Source organism: Sebastes fasciatus, chromosome 20, assembly GCF_043250625.1.
Source record: "Sebastes fasciatus isolate fSebFas1 chromosome 20, fSebFas1.pri, whole genome shotgun sequence".
Lineage (NCBI taxonomy): Eukaryota > Metazoa > Chordata > Actinopteri > Perciformes > Sebastidae > Sebastes > Sebastes fasciatus.
The window spans coordinates 11,114,537-11,133,022 of NC_133814.1; the positions used below are offsets into that span (position 1 = coordinate 11,114,537).

General features: G+C 43.2%; 1 protein-coding gene across 11 annotated transcripts in view; it reads right to left on the reverse strand.

Moving 5' to 3' along the window:
* Nucleotides 1-18,486, reverse strand: part of raraa (retinoic acid receptor, alpha a) — a 171,184-nt gene that overhangs the window by 49,225 nt on the left and 103,473 nt on the right. The window lies entirely within an intron of this gene.

Below are 18,486 nucleotides of genomic sequence, written 5' to 3' on the forward strand. Positions count from 1 at the left end.
GTATTATCCCACGACTGTGATGATCAGCGCCGTAATCCCCTCCTCCTCCTCCGCCCCCCAACTCATACCGCTGGCATGGTCCCAGCAGCCAACTTCCTCATGCCACCAGGCACACGTCTCCCCTGGGCGCATGTGTTTATTTATGTGTGCATGTTTGCTTTTAAGTCTACCTGAAACTACCACTCCGTTCCCCTCACTGCCATCACGGTTTCTGTGTGTGTGTGTGTGTGTGTTTGTTTGCACAGCTGGTTTTGTGCAGCCCGGAGAGGCAGCACCAGCCAAACCCAACAGCTGTGCTCCCCGACGGCGAGCCAATGTGTAATGAGGGCCCCGACCCTTCGATGTGAGTACAAGCTGCAGTTATCGATGAACACTGCAGCACCTCCACCTCCTTTCCGTCAATCTACTGGATACACACACACAAAGCTTGACCCAAAGTTAAACCGTTCTATAGATCTCTACATCGGTGCTTTGCTATCTTCAGTCTGTGTGTCTTTTCTAAAAACCCTCTCAGTGGCTGCAGGGATTTTGTGAAAGCTACCCCCCCTGTCATTATCCCTTTAATGTCCCTCTGACAGCAGATTCCAGCGTTTATGGTACAGGCCTATATCTGCCCATAAAGCCTTTTATTGTTTAGCCCGGCTCTATGGTGGCCGTAACCTGGTTTTCCCATTTTTTATGGGGACCTTCACTATATCACAGAGGGGGAGGACAAAGCTGCCCACCATCGGTGTTTACCAAAGTATGGCCTAGTCATAAATCCATCATGGCCAGCGGCATTCTGGAAATACCTCAGCAGAGGGAGAGAAAGAGAAGAGAGAGGAGGAGGGGAGGAGACAGGGCTTATTGTATGGCTTGTAATCGCCCACACTCTACGGCCTTGAGTTAGAGGGCCCATCTCCGCAATGATCATTAGGTCTATGTTCCTTTGCACAGTCCATCACTCAGCAAATCAAGGGAAAATTGCTATGGATGTTACCCTGGAGGAAGGATATCTCAATATCAGTCATCCCGGACTTGGAATGGCCCCCATTAGCTGTCAGAAACAGGGAGATGTTTAGTACAAACGGACGGACACACCGCTAATTCTATTAAGAAAAGACAAGAGGGACAGAATGAAACAGAGAGAGCGACCTAGAGGGAAGATGAGAGGAGAGATTATATATGACGGGGGATAAACAAATCAATGAGCCGTGGTTAAAAAAAGAAGTGAGCAGTTTGTTTTACAAATATGAGTTCGGCGAGGTGTTTACTAATAATGAAAAGATCAGGATTCTTACATTCATTACATTACAAGCGGTGTTTGCTGGAAGTATAGATCACTGGGCTACTGACATCTGGAGGAATTACATACATTTAGGAATTAGAAATGATGGTACAGAGAAATAGGTTTTATTAAATTCATCTAAGAACTGCAGATTTCTACGCTCCGAGTTGAGTTCTGGTATTTCACCACTTCATGCATGTGCCATATTAGTGATATAGGAAAGTTCCAGTTTGGTTTCTATTGTCATTGTTACAGGGAATCCCAGCAAATCTTTGTTTGGTGAGATAAAAACTGAAACTGATTTTAAAAGCACGAATAATGCACAGACACTGAGCAGACTGTTCACATAGAAAACCTGGTTACCTGAGATGCAGTGGCTGCCAGATGTTTAGCATGACACACAAAAACACTAACTAAACTAACTAAAAAACAACAACTTGAAACTTAAACTTTATAGAGTGCTACAGGAATGAGTCCTAAAACCTGGAAGTGAGTTAGCATTTTAGCACTTCCAGTTCCCTAGTTTGGAAGTCAATGAGTTTTTTGAATAGGTTTTTAGTTAGATGCCTGAAATAAGGTCTGTGGTTAACACAAGCTTAAGAGATTTTAATGTTTTGTTCTACGACAAAAAAAACCTCAATAAATAGCCCACTCGTGAATTTTGAAGCCTTTATGTGTCCTAAAAAAGGTGGTTGCTTACAAGTGGCTAAATGAGACTACTAAACGCCATCATGCCGACTCGTCCGCCTCTACAGCCTCGTTGTGTATACTCACGCTCATGCGACCCTGGTGTAGTTTGTTTATAGCCTAACGTTAGCTTTTTACGTCGCGATTGCATTCACGCTTCAAGAATCATAAAAGTGGTGTTCATTTGTGGAGAAAAAAACAAACGTGTAAGTATCATTAATGTTTGTTTGCCCCACAGCTTATTTTCTGCAATAACGTGGGCTGCTGTAAAGCGCCCGGGAAGCAACGTGGGGGTCATTGTCTCACTCAAGGACACTTTGACATGCAGATAATAGGAACTGTGGATCAAAACCTTGCTGTTAAAGGACGACCACTCTACATACTGAGCTACAGCCGGCCCAGAGTAAGAGTAAGAAGCAGGCATGGAGTGTAGTGTGAGGAGGCGAAGGCAAAGAGATGATCTGCTCTAAGGACAATACACAGAGAGACAGAGAGGGACAGGCAGGCAGGGAGCAGAAGTATCCATGTATGATACCGTTCATTTCTCCATTTCTTGCATCCGGGTTCCCGACCGCAGCCTCACCCTCGTGGCCTTAACTCAGAGTTCACAAAAAGAAAAAGAGACAGACGGAGCTAGAAGTTGAGGGAGCGGGGAAAATCAAAAAAGCCGTCTTCTCATCAAAACACACTTTCAAGCTTTGATTTTGCCCGTGTTACCCGATTCGAGTCGTTTCATCTCCCTCTAACAGAGATCTTAGGCGCTGCTGTCTGGGTGTCGAGGCACTGTGTTTAAAAAAGCAGCTCTGCATCACTGACATGCTCCCCACCCCCCGCCCCGCCATCCCTACACAGTATATCTCCCACCCTGCCTCTCACTGCTTTCTCTCTCTCTCTACGGTTTTTGAAGTGCTGCAGAGGGCCGGTTTCACGTTTGCCTATTCAGAAGTGTGATGCTCGGGGTGGCCTGGAGGGGATACGAGAGGAGGTGGTGGTAGGGTGGTGGGGGTTAGTGGTTCGCTTTAAGTGGATTGCCCTCAGTCTTGTGCCCAGCCTAAAGCATTATAGCGCCTCGACAAGTGACCTCCACTTGAGCGGTGCCCCTAACACCGGCGCCGGGCAGGGCACGCTGATTGTTGTGCTTAGTACAAAGAGCGAATGTGTGCCATGAACCGCGCAGAGGTTGGATAACTTCAGGCTGAATGTGCAGTCAACACTCATGCGTGTGCACGTGTGTGTGCGTGTGTGTGATACAGCTCTAATCCTGCCTTTGCTCTTTCATAAAACGGGCCGCTCTCTCCTGGGCACATGTGCTTGTTGCATCCCGCTTTTCATGTTTGTGTGTGTCTGCGTTCGGGGCCGTTCCCGCCGAGCCAATGCACAAAAGTGCCGAGCTGGTTCAGATGTTAATGAAACATGTGAAATCCCCTGCTTAGCCAGCATTTTGGGAGCTGGGGGGACAACAAAGGCCCACGGGAGAGCAACAGACTGCCGCGGCTCAGTGCATGACAAATGCCCCTGCCACCGTCACCACTGTGGCCCCTGTTACCCTTCCTTTTATAGTGGGGGATGGGGGGGCGGCGGTGGGGGGGATCTCCCTCATTCTAACCTGGGGAGGGGGAGCAGGAGGAGGGTTAATGGAATGGATGACTCCGCCACATTAAAAGAAGAAGGGAGCAGAGCGATGAGGGTGAGGGAGGAGGAGTCATCAGCATTTCAAAAGAACGAGGCGCAGGGAATGTAGATGGAGCAGCGACTCCCCTTTCTCCACCATCTCTCACCCTCTCTGTTATTGTCCACCCCATCCCGACCCTAGTGTGTGTGTGCATATATATATATAAAAGTATGAAAGAGATGAGTTAATTGGATGAGAGCCAGCCCTTTTTTACCCACAAGTCCCAGAGGTGGTCAACTCCATCTGAGAGTCGGGGACAACAAAGTGTCAGAGCACAGATTTTCACTGCGCTGCGGTTGTTTCTGCAGTCAAAAGGTTTGCTCAGCGAAGCTACAGGCGGCCGGGGAAGAGGTTCGTCCTTTGTCAACAAACCCAGAGAGCTGCTGCTGTGAAAATTGATATCAATGTCAAACTTTTTTGCCCTCAGGGCCCGGCCTTGTCCCGCGCTTGATATTTAGGCAAAAGCGAACACTTGGGGGGGAAAATAGGGAACTACTGAAATCACATGGCTTATCATATGCATCTCACAACACAGAGCGACTCTTGTGCTGTTGCTTAACAATGTTACACACCACCTCGCAATCTCACTGACATGTCTCTCACAGATTTCAAATCTCTCTCTCTGCACTGTAGGGCTGTACAATTAATCAAATATTAATTCATGATTTTGGCTTCCCAGAATTAAATGAACGTGATCGACTACACACACACAACATGTCGTCGATGTGGAAGTTCTTCAGCGTGAGTGAAGACATAAAACTGCAATTTGTTACAACTGCAAGCCGTGGAGGACCAACCATTAAACATTTGGAACAACTAACTTAATCAGACTCTTATTATATTGTAATTTATTCCCATGATGCAACTCAGAGTAATCACTGTTACCGGCTTGTCGACAGCACGGATCACGTTATGGTGCGTCCAAGCTCTACTCAGTAAAAATGAGTATTAAGCGATGGTACATTATAACCCTATCATGATGCGCTCAAATGTAATCTTGTAAAATGTAGTTTTTGGTGAGAAACTCAAATAAATCCAGTTGTTTGAAGATGTTTTCACAGCAATGAAAAATATATAATAGAGAGGGAATTATGACCTGTTTAACTTCCTAACACTAGCTCTAAACAGCTTATAATAGATAATTATAACTATTAATGCCAAGATTTTTTTTTAATCAAAGCAAATATTTAAACAAAAATACAATCATGTATTTCCTAATCATTTGAATTGTGTGTTTTTATGCAAATATCCACTACAGATGACAGTTATAAAGTAAAAGGACAACATTTAGAATTTTTGTCGGTTGACGACAAGGAAGTGAAAGCAGCGCTTTGTTTATTTAAAATGTGAAATTGCAATAAAAATATTTTGTCCCTAAAATTAACGAAGAATCGTGATAATAATCATGATCTCAATATTGATCAAAATAATCGCGAGCCCTACTGCATTGGCACGTATAGCTGTCAAAGAGGTGCAGAAGTTCGGACACCCTTAAGCTCTTTCCGTCCACTCTATTTCATAAGGAATATGTTAAAGAAAATGCCTTTCCCCTTTTATGTCGACTCACTTTTATGTCAGAAAGCTCAAATAAAAACTCTTTAAATCATCCACCTTTGTAGTTGGAACTATCAATTCAGCGCTGCGTCTGTGACAAAACTTCCAAAAAGGCACAGAAGGGCTTTGAAACCGATATAAATAAAGCCGGGCAGTCACTATGACTACCCGAACCATCTGTGTTGTGAACCCGTAGAGAGGGGGAGTGTCTCCGTGGTAAGTAAATAGGCTAGTACAAAAAGTGAATGGCTCAGAAGGGCAGATCATTAGCTGGCCACATCTACCATTCTCTGTGTGATACCAGGACAGGAGGGGGGGTTGGATACATGAAAAAAGGAGCCTGATAATATTTAACCAGCGGAGATCTATCATCAATCTGGACTCGCCACCCCCCCCAACATCATCAGTCCTCACCCCCAGCTCTGGCCTATTGTCATTAAAAACCCCAGCTCCCTTTCACTCCTTATTCAATATTTCGGAGCCATTGTTCCACCTTACATGCCCCCTCTGAACTACATTACTTTTCCCACTCGGCGGTGAAAGGAGAGGGGACACAGCCAGAAAAAAACATCATATGTTATAGTGTCAGGAGCAACAAAAACGTCAAAAGTCTGGCTTTTTTTGCATGCATTCTCAAGTGCAAACTGCAGGCTGAAGAATGCACGTCGTCACATTTTCTCCCCTCGTGCTTGCACACACACTCTTTCTCTTCTCCACACACACACACACACACACACACACACACACACACACACACACACACACACACACACACACACACACACACACACACACACACACACACACACACACACACACACACACACACACACACACACACACTGGGTGACCCTGTGGGCTTCGCCAGGCTCTTTGAATGAAAAAGAGAAGTCATTTATCCGACTCATCTTCACTGCACCTCGCAGCACCTTTTAAGAACACTCTTTACTAACGCTAAAGCTGCACCTTACTGACAGCATGATGGAGAGCCCCATTCTTCCCTCCCTTTCTTTCTTTTTCTCCTTCTCGCCGCCGTCTCTCTCTCTGGAGCTTCTCCTGTCTTTCCATCCTCGCTGCCAACAGCCCTCTTGCAGAAAAAGAAGTGAAGGCCAAGCTTCAGTGACGGCGTACGAAAGCGTAGGTGCAGCCGTCTGTGTGTGTGTGTGAGCTCGGGGCTGTTTTGGCATGGATCCCTGTGTATCAGTGTTTGCATGTTTAATCTGGAGAAGAAGAAAAAAAGGTGCCACAGTAAAATGTGTAAGAAGGTGCAAGGGTGAGAACAGGAGCGCCAGGGGCTGCTTGAGGGGCCTGGTGTGTCAGACCTCATCTGGAGTTAACGAAATCATCCTCCAGAACCTGTCAATATGGAGTATCCTCTCACGTTTCTCTATTATGTCGTTGTAGCTTTAAATGCTTTAGATTCCACTGATGAAAAGTGAATCTTAGTTTATTTGTAAGATGCGTACACATGTGACATTTTGCATTTTACATTTAGCGCATGTCAACCCCCGTGCTTCCTCTGCCCTGTTTTGAAGATGCATCTTCAAACGCTGTTGTGTGTTTGCAGTGAATCAACAAAAGAATGATGCACATTTCAGTTAGCACACAGCTAAAGCGTCAGGCTGTCTAAGACCGTGTTTGACCAGAGCATGCTCTCAGGTCTGTGTGTTTATCTGAGGTAGTCTCTATGCAACCAAGCAGACATCAACAATAAAACCTCTAACCTAGTTGGCCAACAGCCCATCTCTTTATATCTCTCTCTCCCCCCCCCCCCCCCCTCTCTCTCTCTCTCTGGACGGATCATTCATCACTCTCTCCCTCCCCTCTTTCCCTCCATATAGAGCATCTCGGTCCACAACATTAGTCCCACCAATACAGCTGTTACTACAGATAAGAGTCACGCTCATGACAAGTTTAATTCTTATTATATAGAGTAATGAAAATAAATAAATGGAATATGAAACAATAAAATACACAAAAGATGTATAGAGGATGTAAAATCAAATAAAATTAATAAAGGTTTGCTGTTTCAAAGTCATAAAAGAAGGAAAAAGTTGGTGTCGTAACAGTTTTACTGCGGTCATCCTTACCTAACATCCGTATATATTGTTTGTGTGATCAAGTGTATCTAAATGTATTGAATGTATGGTACCAAACCCAGCTACTAATACAGCCGCCATCTGGCTATCTGAGGGGCAAATCTGATACTCGAGGGATATTGGAGGTTGTTCCAACATTAAAGCAATTAAACGTACTTTAGTAGCTGGTTGAGTAGCAGAGGTCAGCCCGGTCGCATGAAAAGGTGTGTGAATGATACGATAATGCGCAAGGCAAAGGTGTGTAGTAATAATATCATAGGAATCTAGAAAACGGAGGAGGCTAAATAATGCTCCGAACTTGCGCTACATTTTGACGAGGAAAAACAGCGATGGCCATTTTCAAAGGGGTCTTTTGACCTCTAACCTCAAGATATGTGAATGAAAATGGGTTTCTATGGTTACCCACGAGTCTCCTTTTTACAGACATGCCCACTTTATGATAATCACATGCAGTTTGGGGCAAGTCATAGTCAAGTCAGCACACTGACACACTGACAGCTGTTGTTGCCTGTTGGGCTGCAGTTTGCCATGTTATGATTTGAGCATATTTTTAATGCTAAATGCAGTACCTGTGAGGGTTTCTGGACAATATTTGTCATTGTTTTGTGTTGTTAACTGATTTCCAATAATAAATATACACATATATTTGCATAAAGCAGCATATATTTGTCCACTCCCATGTTGATAAGAGTATTAAATCGTTGACAAATCTCCCTTTAAGGTACATTTTGAACAGATGTGTGTGATTAATTTGCGATTAATCATGGACAATCATACGATTAATCGCGATTCAATATTTAAATTGATTGACAGCCGTATTCCGTACATATTTAACTTAGTTTACATACTTATCTTAAGGCCAACCATGACGTTTTTTCCTAACGTACTGCACCTTCATACACACATGTAATATTCACGCCTCGGCGAGGCAGAACGTGACACTGACACGCTATCCTCCTGTGGACAGGCGGGTCTATTACACGCTTTGGCGTGATATTGGGTTAAAGAGGTGTGGGGGTTTAATGGTTCTGAGAGATAAGAATCTACTGCAAAGCCTTCTGGACGAGTGTGTTGTGGGTATAATTTCACCAAATATTAAGTGATGGGAGGTGCTGCCCCCTTCGCCCTCCTCCGCCTCCAACACCATCACTCCACTGCATTTAACAACTCAATACATTTTCCTGTTTTTCACTGCTTGACTCGTCTCATCAGAGAAAGGGAGTATTTTTTTAAAACGATTTTGCAACAAGTCCTTACTGCTGTAGCAACTTTGACAAGAGTGGCGACTGTCGGGAGCAATATACAGTAAATAACACGCAAGCACTAACAGTAATGACTAGTAATGGTTTCTACACTTCCCTTATTTTACTCTGACTTCCCTATGTTGCAAAATGGCTGACATCCAGATGTCGTATATTTGCATGCAACTTTGTTTTCCTGTCGAGCGTGTGTGTGCTGGGAACTATCTTGAACTCTTTAATACGACAGTTCAATCCCTCTGCACATCTTCACACTCCACACTCCCACTAATAGTAATACAATCACAACACAAATACCACTGAGACATAACAGGGCCAGGGGCAATTAGATATTCAATGGACCTACTGCAGTGTGTTTTTATACTGTGTACCGTTGTAATAGGGATATAAATCACAACATATTATAGGATCTTATTATAAAGCATAGACCATGATTATGCAACATGCAAAAAACATGAAAATAATTCATATAAAAACTCCTTAAGGCCTAAACACATCGTTTTTGGTACAATGTATTTTTTCAAACTGTTGTTTTTGTCATGAGTACTTTCACACAGATCATGGTGCCATCAAATTAAACTCGTGAGCTCGTGTTTACAACATGCGAAGTCGAGTACACGATATGCTTGGCGTTCAAGTGGTTAAGTCGTGAGAACGCCGCTGCTACGCAACGGCAATATTAACGTTACTGTCGGCGTCTAGAAGCCACAGATGCTTACAATTTAGCAAGCGGGTAAGATAATGCAGTAAATGCAAAGGCATAATGACAGAGGAAAAAGATGAGGCCGTTGGGGATATCAACAGTTTCCTCAGACCTGTTATAAAATTAAGAAGAAAAACAATATACGACTAAAATTACAATATATTAACTTATTATGTACCGAAAAATGAACTTCCATGGCCTCCGACAACATCAACAAACACGTCACAACTCGGAAACTCTGAGTTCTCAAAAACTATCCACTCACGAGGTTGTGAATAACACAAGAGAGGGGCGTTCATATGGACTTTTCTCGTGAACGAGGTTGATTTTCTGAGCTTTCGCACCACAAATAAAAGGCATCAAGCAACCAAGTTGTGCAGAACTGGTTGAGTTGCACCTATATTTAGGAAACAACAACACGGAGGCTCTGTAGTCCGAACCAAGATGGCAAACTGTTTAACTCCTTTCAACCTTGACAAAGGCAGCGCAGACCAGATCCAATTTTTCCACTCTTACCTTTCACAATAAAAGCCCTAGACATATAATATTCGCAGGCGAGTATTTTGCATTTTCGTGTTGTTTTTTCGTCACATGTGTAAAGGCCTTAACCCTTAAATAACCTTAAATAAATATATATTTTTAAATAATCAGACATAATTATCTACTACCTGCATTATGAAGAGACTTTCAGATTAACTGAGACAAAAATATAATACGATCACACACACACACACACGCCAACATGTATGCAATCATTCAACAGCCTCGACAGCAGAGAAGGAAGTGGCGAAGAAGGTGTAGACTTAAAATAACGCAATAAAGGATGGACACATCGTGCTGTTGCAAGAGAACGAACAGTGCAATACTGGTGTCAGCGTACTGATAAAGGTCAATCATCGTCCTACCCTTAATATATAGAGAGAGTCTGTTTTAATGGAGGAGACAGCAAGTATGACACACAAGTGAAGAAACCGTGTGTGAATAATTCATGAAGGACAGAAAGCGACAGTTAGCAGGAGAGTGTCATTGGACACTGATGTACGTTCATCCATCCATCCATCCATCTACTGAACCACCCTCATCCACTATCTCTCTGGGGAGTTCAGATAAAGGATAATGGATCTGCTGACATTCAGCTGTCCCAAAAAAGTTCACATTAAAATAACCCTGTATGGAGCAGAATGCAAATACACACACATGTGGCAGCCACACACACACACACGCAAATACATAGGACACAGGTGCAGACACTTACTCAAATGTACAAACACGTATGTACAATATGCTAACGGATTCACAGATATAATTTGCGCATGTATGATCAGGCGATAAAGCAGGTTGGCCAGCCAGCTTGTACACAAAACACTCCCTGTTTTCTCTCTCTTACACGCACACACACACACACACATATAATGCCCTGCAGGCCTGATGCTGAGGGAGTTGCTAGACTACACCTCAGGGTTCAACGGTCAAACCCGGGCAGTCAGCCAGAGCGCTCCGGGCTGAAGTTGGGAGTGATGATCATAATTTGTGTCAGAGAGGCTTCTGCTGAATAACAATGGCCAACAGTGACACTGATGATGTCCACGTGCACAAATCGTCACACCCACAGTTTAGTCCCTGCAGATGCTACCTAATACCAGATGAACAAGCAGTGTGTGTGTGCGTCTAATGTTTGGACTGGAGTCAGAAGTAGATGCACACAAGCTGTAAACAGACACACTTCCATGCATCTAGATAGACACAAGCTCATTAAACAGGTTGAATCGATAGATGTGTGCATACAATCAATGACTTGAATTAGAAGGCAACTGGTCTGAGACATCACACACACACCCTCGTGAGATAACTAGAATTACCGCCTCGTGGTTGTACGCCTCCGCCAACCAGTGATGTTGCAGTTTACATCCATATCTGTCCAAACTGTCATCTCACATCATCATTTTATCCTGTTAGATATTTGTGGGAAATTATCATAATTAGCTTATGAATTTTGGAGTTATGGCCAAAAACGTGTTCTGTGAGGTCTCAGTGACCTTTGACCACCAGAATCTCATCAGTTCATCCTTGAGTCCAAGTGGATGTTTGTCAAATGTGATGAAATTTCCTCCAGACCTGTGGTAGTCAACACGTTTAATAGTTTGCACCCATAGACGGAGCCGGTGTTTAGGTTTAACGAGTGACCGTGTTAACTGGTGACTCTCTCAGCATTCAATCAGTTTTAAATACATACTCATCTGTGTTTATTATCTACACCAACCATTTACATAAGTTACTATGAGCAACCACGGGCGCATTCGGCTGAAAGTCACCAGTTAACACGGTAACTCGTTAAACCGAAACACCTGTTGCTCTGAAACAGTCGTGATCCTGTCGGAATTCTGTAGAACTTGAGTCTGAATATCGATACTGACAACAGAACATGCAACAACCAGACATTTTATTGCTGGTAACGGTTTTAATTCAATGTGCGAATCTTGCGAACTCGCCTGGATGGCTGGGGCAAAAAAAAGGCACTTCCGTTGCCAACATACGCACGCGGTAACACTTGGTAATTAGGTGATAATTAGCAAGTAATCTATTTTAAATTTCTTTGGAATTACTGCCAAATTACCCCAATATTTACCTCTAAATGTATCGAAAATTACTTTATTATAAACATTATTTAATAATTATATTCCGCTATTTGCCAATAGATGGTAATTTATGCAATACATTTCCAGGAAAAGAATACAAAGTTAATTTATAATGCTTTATTTCCATGTCTGCTAACTCATTTGAAATTTCTTTAAAAACTCCCAGAGTCATTACATTAGCTACCAGGTTACATTTGTGTAGACAATAAGTCACACAATGGTGAGATTTGTGCCTGATCAGAAGTGTCTTTTTAATGAGGCCCTATTTTAATGATTATATGCTATTTTATCATATAATTATTAAATATAAATGTTTATTAAATACATGTTTATAATAAAGTAATTTTTGATACATTTTGAGGTATATATTGGGGTAATTTGGCAGTAATTTTAAAGAGATTTCAAATAGGTTACTTGCTAATTATCACCTACTTACCATGAAATTTGCAGACCTGTAAAATGAAGTGTTACCCCGCACGCATATGTTTGATGACATCGACTGTAAAAGGGTCTATATACATTTCTTATCTCAGATTATGGTAATAGAGTGGTGAGTAGGACACAGTTTCAAAACCCTCCTTGGTGGTGTGTTCAAGGACACTTTGACACACACGATTTGAATACTGGCTGGCCATAAAGCTATACAAGGTACTTTGTTACAGTCCACCACTGACACACACACACACACATTCACACGTACAGCAAATCCCACCATCAGCAACATGCAGGTGCACGATCATTCCAGCAAGGAGACAACAAAGGATGCCGTCCTCTCTCCCCTCTGTGCCAGCAGACCCAGTCGTCTGGCAAAACAGCTGAGTGGGACACATCATCATCCAGGGTATTTCTGTTGTCCCAAAGCAAAGCCACACAATACAGCTGACAGACACACACACACACACACACACACACACACCCTCATACATACAGTGACAATGGCAGAGCCTCATTCACTCAGTGAAAAAATGTGGTTTTTCGTATTTGTACCGTTAATGTGCAAAATGTTTCTTGTTTTAATTCATGTTGTTTTTAGTAGAGAATATGCACATCTAGTTGTTGTTTTTTATAACAGAGTTATGGGGGATCACCAGGTGGTACTGCAGCCTCCAAAGCTATAAGGTCTTTATGCCAGCACATCATCTAACGGTTTAATATCTGTCAGATTATTGAATGATTTGGAATATATTTAGATGTCGGAGAAAAACACTTTACTGGAGACTAAACATTTTTTGCTTTTCTGTAATAGACCATTGTTGGCATGGTTACAAATGCAATCAGAGAAACTGGCTGTCTTGCCTGAAAAAGAAGAAATACAATTTGGCAGCAACATCCATTTCCAAGGAAGTAAGCACTTAATTCCAAGAATAGAACAGAAGAGAGATTCGGTACATAATGGGGGAATAATAACAGACCGTTTCCGAGAAACATCCAAGAACGATTCTCGATGAACCAGTACTCCAAAAATATTAATGTGAATTAAGATTAATGTGTAGTTTATACAACGGATAAAGTTATTTGTCGAAACATTTGCTGCGTACTAAAAGCTTGAACTGTGTGCTCCAGATCTCTTAGTTTGGCCTGTTGAATTGGCTAATTTGCAAACATTCCTGCATTGTAGGTCTGAAGTTCACTTCACTGTACTTCAGATAGAAGATCTTTGATCTTTCCTCTCTGCTTCGTCCTCTCTCTGGATCTGTCTCGGACAATTCTTATGTCTCGCACACATAATTTCCTCCTCCTCGCGTCCCTTTCTCTTTCTTTGCATATCTTACACTAGATCGATTTCTCCTCCTCCAATTGATCTTCCTCCCCTCATAACATCGTGCCTCAGTTCCTCCTTTTAGCTCCCCGAGGAAATGTACGACTCTATATAATCAACTTAACCGCTTTGCCGTCTGCCACTATGCCGGGCTGCCATGAGGTTTACTGGTCACACGGCTGCACTCCCTGTACGGCTTATCGTACGCCGTGCAGCAGTCGGAGGCCCAGGCAGGCAGCGAGAGAGCAGCCAGCTGCCCCTCGTATGCCCGACTTGGTGGTTACACTGGTTGAGTGGCTAACAAAAGAATCTCTAAGGCAGCGTGTGCATGTGTTTCTAAGAAATACAGTCTGTCAGTGAAGGCTTAAAGCTGAGCTGAATATACAGTGTTTCTTCTTTTTCTGTGCAGTATTTCCACAAAGTAACAACAGCAACAAAGTCGTTTTTACTCTGAAGGCTTTTACACACCAGGGGCGTGACGAATAAACGGGGAAAATGCAAAATACTCACATGCAAATATTATATGTAGAAGGCTTTTATTGTGAAAGGGAAGAACGAACGGAATGGATCTGGTCTGCGCTGCCTTTGTCAAGGTTGAAAGGAGTAATAAAGTTTGTCATCCTGGTTCGGACTCCAGCGCCTCAGTGTTGGTGTTTCATAAATATAGGCACAACTAGGTTCCGCACAACGTTGGTTGATGCCATTATTCGTGGTACAAAAGCTCAGATAATTGACCTTGTTACAAAAAAAAGTACATTGATTTTCGCTGCATAATATTCGCGTTCTGTGTGAAAGTATTCATGTCAAAAACAACCGTTTGAAAAAATATACACAACCTTTATTGTGAAATAACTAATATATCAAGTTTATTTGATGCTTAACTGCAGTAGATTTCATATTAACACTGCAAATCATGACATTTGACGTTTGCTTTACCACATAGTGCTGAAACAATTGTTTGATTAATCGATTAATTGACCAACAGAAAATTAGTTGATAAGTAGATTAATCCTTTAAGACAATTATTAAGCAAAAATGGCAAACATTCTCTGTTTCCAGCTTCTCAAATGTGTGATTTTGAAGCTTTTCTCTTATTTATATTATTTCAAATTAAATATATTTAGGTTTTAGACTGTTGGTTGGATGAATAAGAAATCTGAAATCGTCACGAGCATGTTCACATTTCTTTGACGTTTTTTTAGACTAAACGAATAAACGAAAAGACAATGAAAATAATCATTGCAGCCCTAAAACCACACCGGGACCTTTGGAGGAAGTCGAACCACACTTCAATAATTACATTTAATCTAATTGAAGAAATATACATTTACCCAACTATCAAATAAACAAGCAGCTAATAGCATTACCGGTCCCACAAAATAAGAGCATGCCTACACTACAAATGTGACATTCTGTGTGTGTGTGTGTGCGGCCATATCCATTCTGCAGAGGAAACCCTGGCTATAGTTAGGTTTCCTCTCACTGTTAATGTTGCCAGGCTACAAAAATAATGCCTGCATTACAAAGCAACACCCAATTTCCTACTGACTGTTTCTGGTCACATACCCCGCTCCTGCTGCGGTGGAGAGGGACCAAACGTGCTGAGTGGAGGTGGTGATATGTTGTGTCTAAATTTACAGTGGCGCGTTTCTATCGGCAAGAATGAGAACACTCATCCGCAACGCCCTCTGAAGAGTGCGAAGGTGCGTGGACGAGCAGATGAGGGGAAAAAAAAAGAAAACCCTTAAGAAGGAAGGGAGGGATGCTGAGGGAAGGATGGGAGGAGGTGATAAAGAGCGTGAGAGGAAGACGGGTGGCATAGCTACGGGGGATTGTGTCGATGAAGTGCTGAATGATGGCTCTTTACTAACTTTCTCCACTTCCTTTCCTCTCTTTCTCTCACATAAACACAGACTGAATCTCTGTCTGCTATCATTTGTTTCCATATATTTCTTTTTTCCCTTTTGCCGCCTCTTCTCTGCATACCTTCTGCCTGTCCCATCCCGTCCCATCCCATCCCATCCCATCCCCTCCCCTCCACTCTCTCTCTCTCTCTCTCTTGGGGGATGCTCAGTGCCAGTGTGGACTTTTATTTGTGTAATTTACATCCTCCCCGACAGCCTTCTGTGCCCCCCTACAACCCCTTGGCTTTTACTGCAGCCAGACCGTCGTAAAGCGGCCGCTCTTTGTGATGAGAGAGAGGCAGAGATGGGTAGGAGGGCCGTCTGAGCTGCAATCCAGAGAGAGAGAGAGCTGATTGTAAAAACAACACGCCGTCACTTGGTGTATAGGTTAGCTTCCTGGCTGGGAATTTGTGTGTGTGCGTGTGTGTGTGTGCGTGTGTGTGTGTGTGCAACATCATCCCTCGCCTGTGTTTGCGCTCCATACGAACAAGGCAGTTGCAGGGTTGGTTTCTTGACCAAACAAGCTTTAGTATATCCAGGGATCAGACATTAATCCGCCCAGCCATCATGCGCTTGCTCTGTACTTAGCTAGATCGCCGTGGGGGTCAAAGGTCAACTGGTAATCCCATTAACAGGTGGTACGGACTCCCAACTCACCTGAAGTCTGTTTGGGGTCAGGTAACTCCCGACACTTAGCAACAGCGGAGCAGAAGCGCCACTTACTTACTACAGCGTTAATCTAGCACCGATGGAGATACTAAAGAGCAATAAAAGTCTATTGGGCGAGCTCAGAAGCTTAAAATTAGATAACTGGTATAACTTGTATCTATGGAGAGGGGAAAAAAAACATCAAAGGGAGTCAACACCAATAAAATTCATTCTGAACGGGAACGCTAACTAGAGAAAAAGAGAGAAGAACAAAAGGGAGAAGCATGAAAGAAGGAGGTGAAATAGGTAATGAGGGGAAGAGATCGGTGAGCATCTCAATGAGAGAAAAACACACAGACGAAGGAGAGCGATCTGAAGCGCCGCCGTGAATAAAAAAGTAAACACTTTCCGGGAATGAAAAATGTGCTTTTTTGGGGAAACAAGGTCACACATGAATAACTCATTGGAACAGAGCAGTGACCCAATCTCCCTCCTTTTCGTAGACATCCCTCAGTCTCAACAAGTGAGGTGCAAATGTGTTTGGGTGTATGGTGTGAGGCTGGTGAGCAAGGGCGTCATGGCAACTAACACTGGCATGGACCAGAACACACACACACACACACACACACACACACACACACACACACACACACACACACCAGAACAACAGCAGAACTATGCCAACAGAATTTGAGCTGGAGCTATGGGGAACAATGACCCCCAGTGGCTGCAACGATGCTTCAGAGTAGAGTGGAGCAGAGACACAAGCGTGTGTGTGTGTGTGTGTGTGTGTGTGTGTGTGTGTGTGTGTGTGTGTTAAAGAGGGCTGAGGAGGAACTCATTAGGAGTGTTTGGCCAGTCAGCCTCTCACAGCTCACAGCAGCTAAGAATGGTAAACAAGCCCACTTGAGCACCCACTCAACAATATCTCACACACACACACACACACACACACACACACACACACACACACACACACACACACACACACACACACACACACACACACACACACACACACACACACACACACACACACACACACACACACACACACACACACACACACACACACACACACACACACACACACTACAACCTGCCTGTATGAGATGGCATGTCAAAAGCTAACGTGCCTTATTAAAACTTTACACACACATTCAAATACGCACAATTGCAATTGTTAGTCTCCTCTTTAAAGACGGCTCTGACTGAATTATTGAAGCCTGTAGCTAAAAAGAAAACAAACCGAACGTACAGTGGAGATGGTGTGAAAAGAGGGGGGAGGGGTCGACACTAGCGAATGTACAGCTGTTGGAGCGAGGGAATCAAAGCCGACAGGCCAACGGCACGGCAAAGACATAATTAGCAAACATGAACATGCGTCATGTGTCACCCATGAATGCCATCTGCTTCAATTTAGAACTTTACGAACAGAGGAACAACAGCAGCGAGGGAGGGGAGGAAGAGAAGAGGAAGGGGCTAGTGACAGGCAGTGAGCTCTGGTAGGAAGCTGAACGAGATTTGGGATAAAGCCAGACCAATACATCAGTCACCCTTGATCTTAGTTTATCACACATATACGGGTATCGGAATATATGCTGACTGTTAAAGGGATAGTCCGGGTGTTTTGAAGTGTCGAGAGTCAGTGTATTACCTACCGTAGATGATGGTTGGCGCGTACCCAGTTTTGGAGAAACAGTCAGGAGTTACTGTACAAAAGCAAAGCAATGTATTGTTGTGGACGGGGCAACAGCAAAAAAGGCATAGATGGATACACCGGCTTCAGTTCCTTGACGGAAAGGGCTGTCTCACGGCAAGATAAACCGAAGAATATATCCGTACACTTAACTGATATTGATTTTTTTGTTAGGTGAGCCTTTCTTTTAGGTGGCTAAAATATGTTTTGCTGCCGCCCTCGTCCACAGCAGTACACTGCTTTGCTTCTGTGCAATAACTCCTGTCTGTTTCTCCAAACTGGGAGTGAGTGTGCTGACTGCCATCTACTGTAGGTAATACCCTTACTATGGATAAGTACCTCATACAACCAAACTTCAAAACACACTGAACTATAATAACATAAGAACCAAGAGACTGTGGTAGAGAGATATATGTTTGAGGTCATTTAGAAAGTTTTTGGCTGTAAAATGTCCCGCTCAGTACACATCTGAGGTCAGGATTCTTTAAAAAACTAATTTAAGGGATCATTTTCAAAAACGTGTCATCGGCTGATATATCGTTATCAGATTTTTTTAAAACTCCCATCAAATTATTGGAATTGGCTTAAAAATCCAGCAT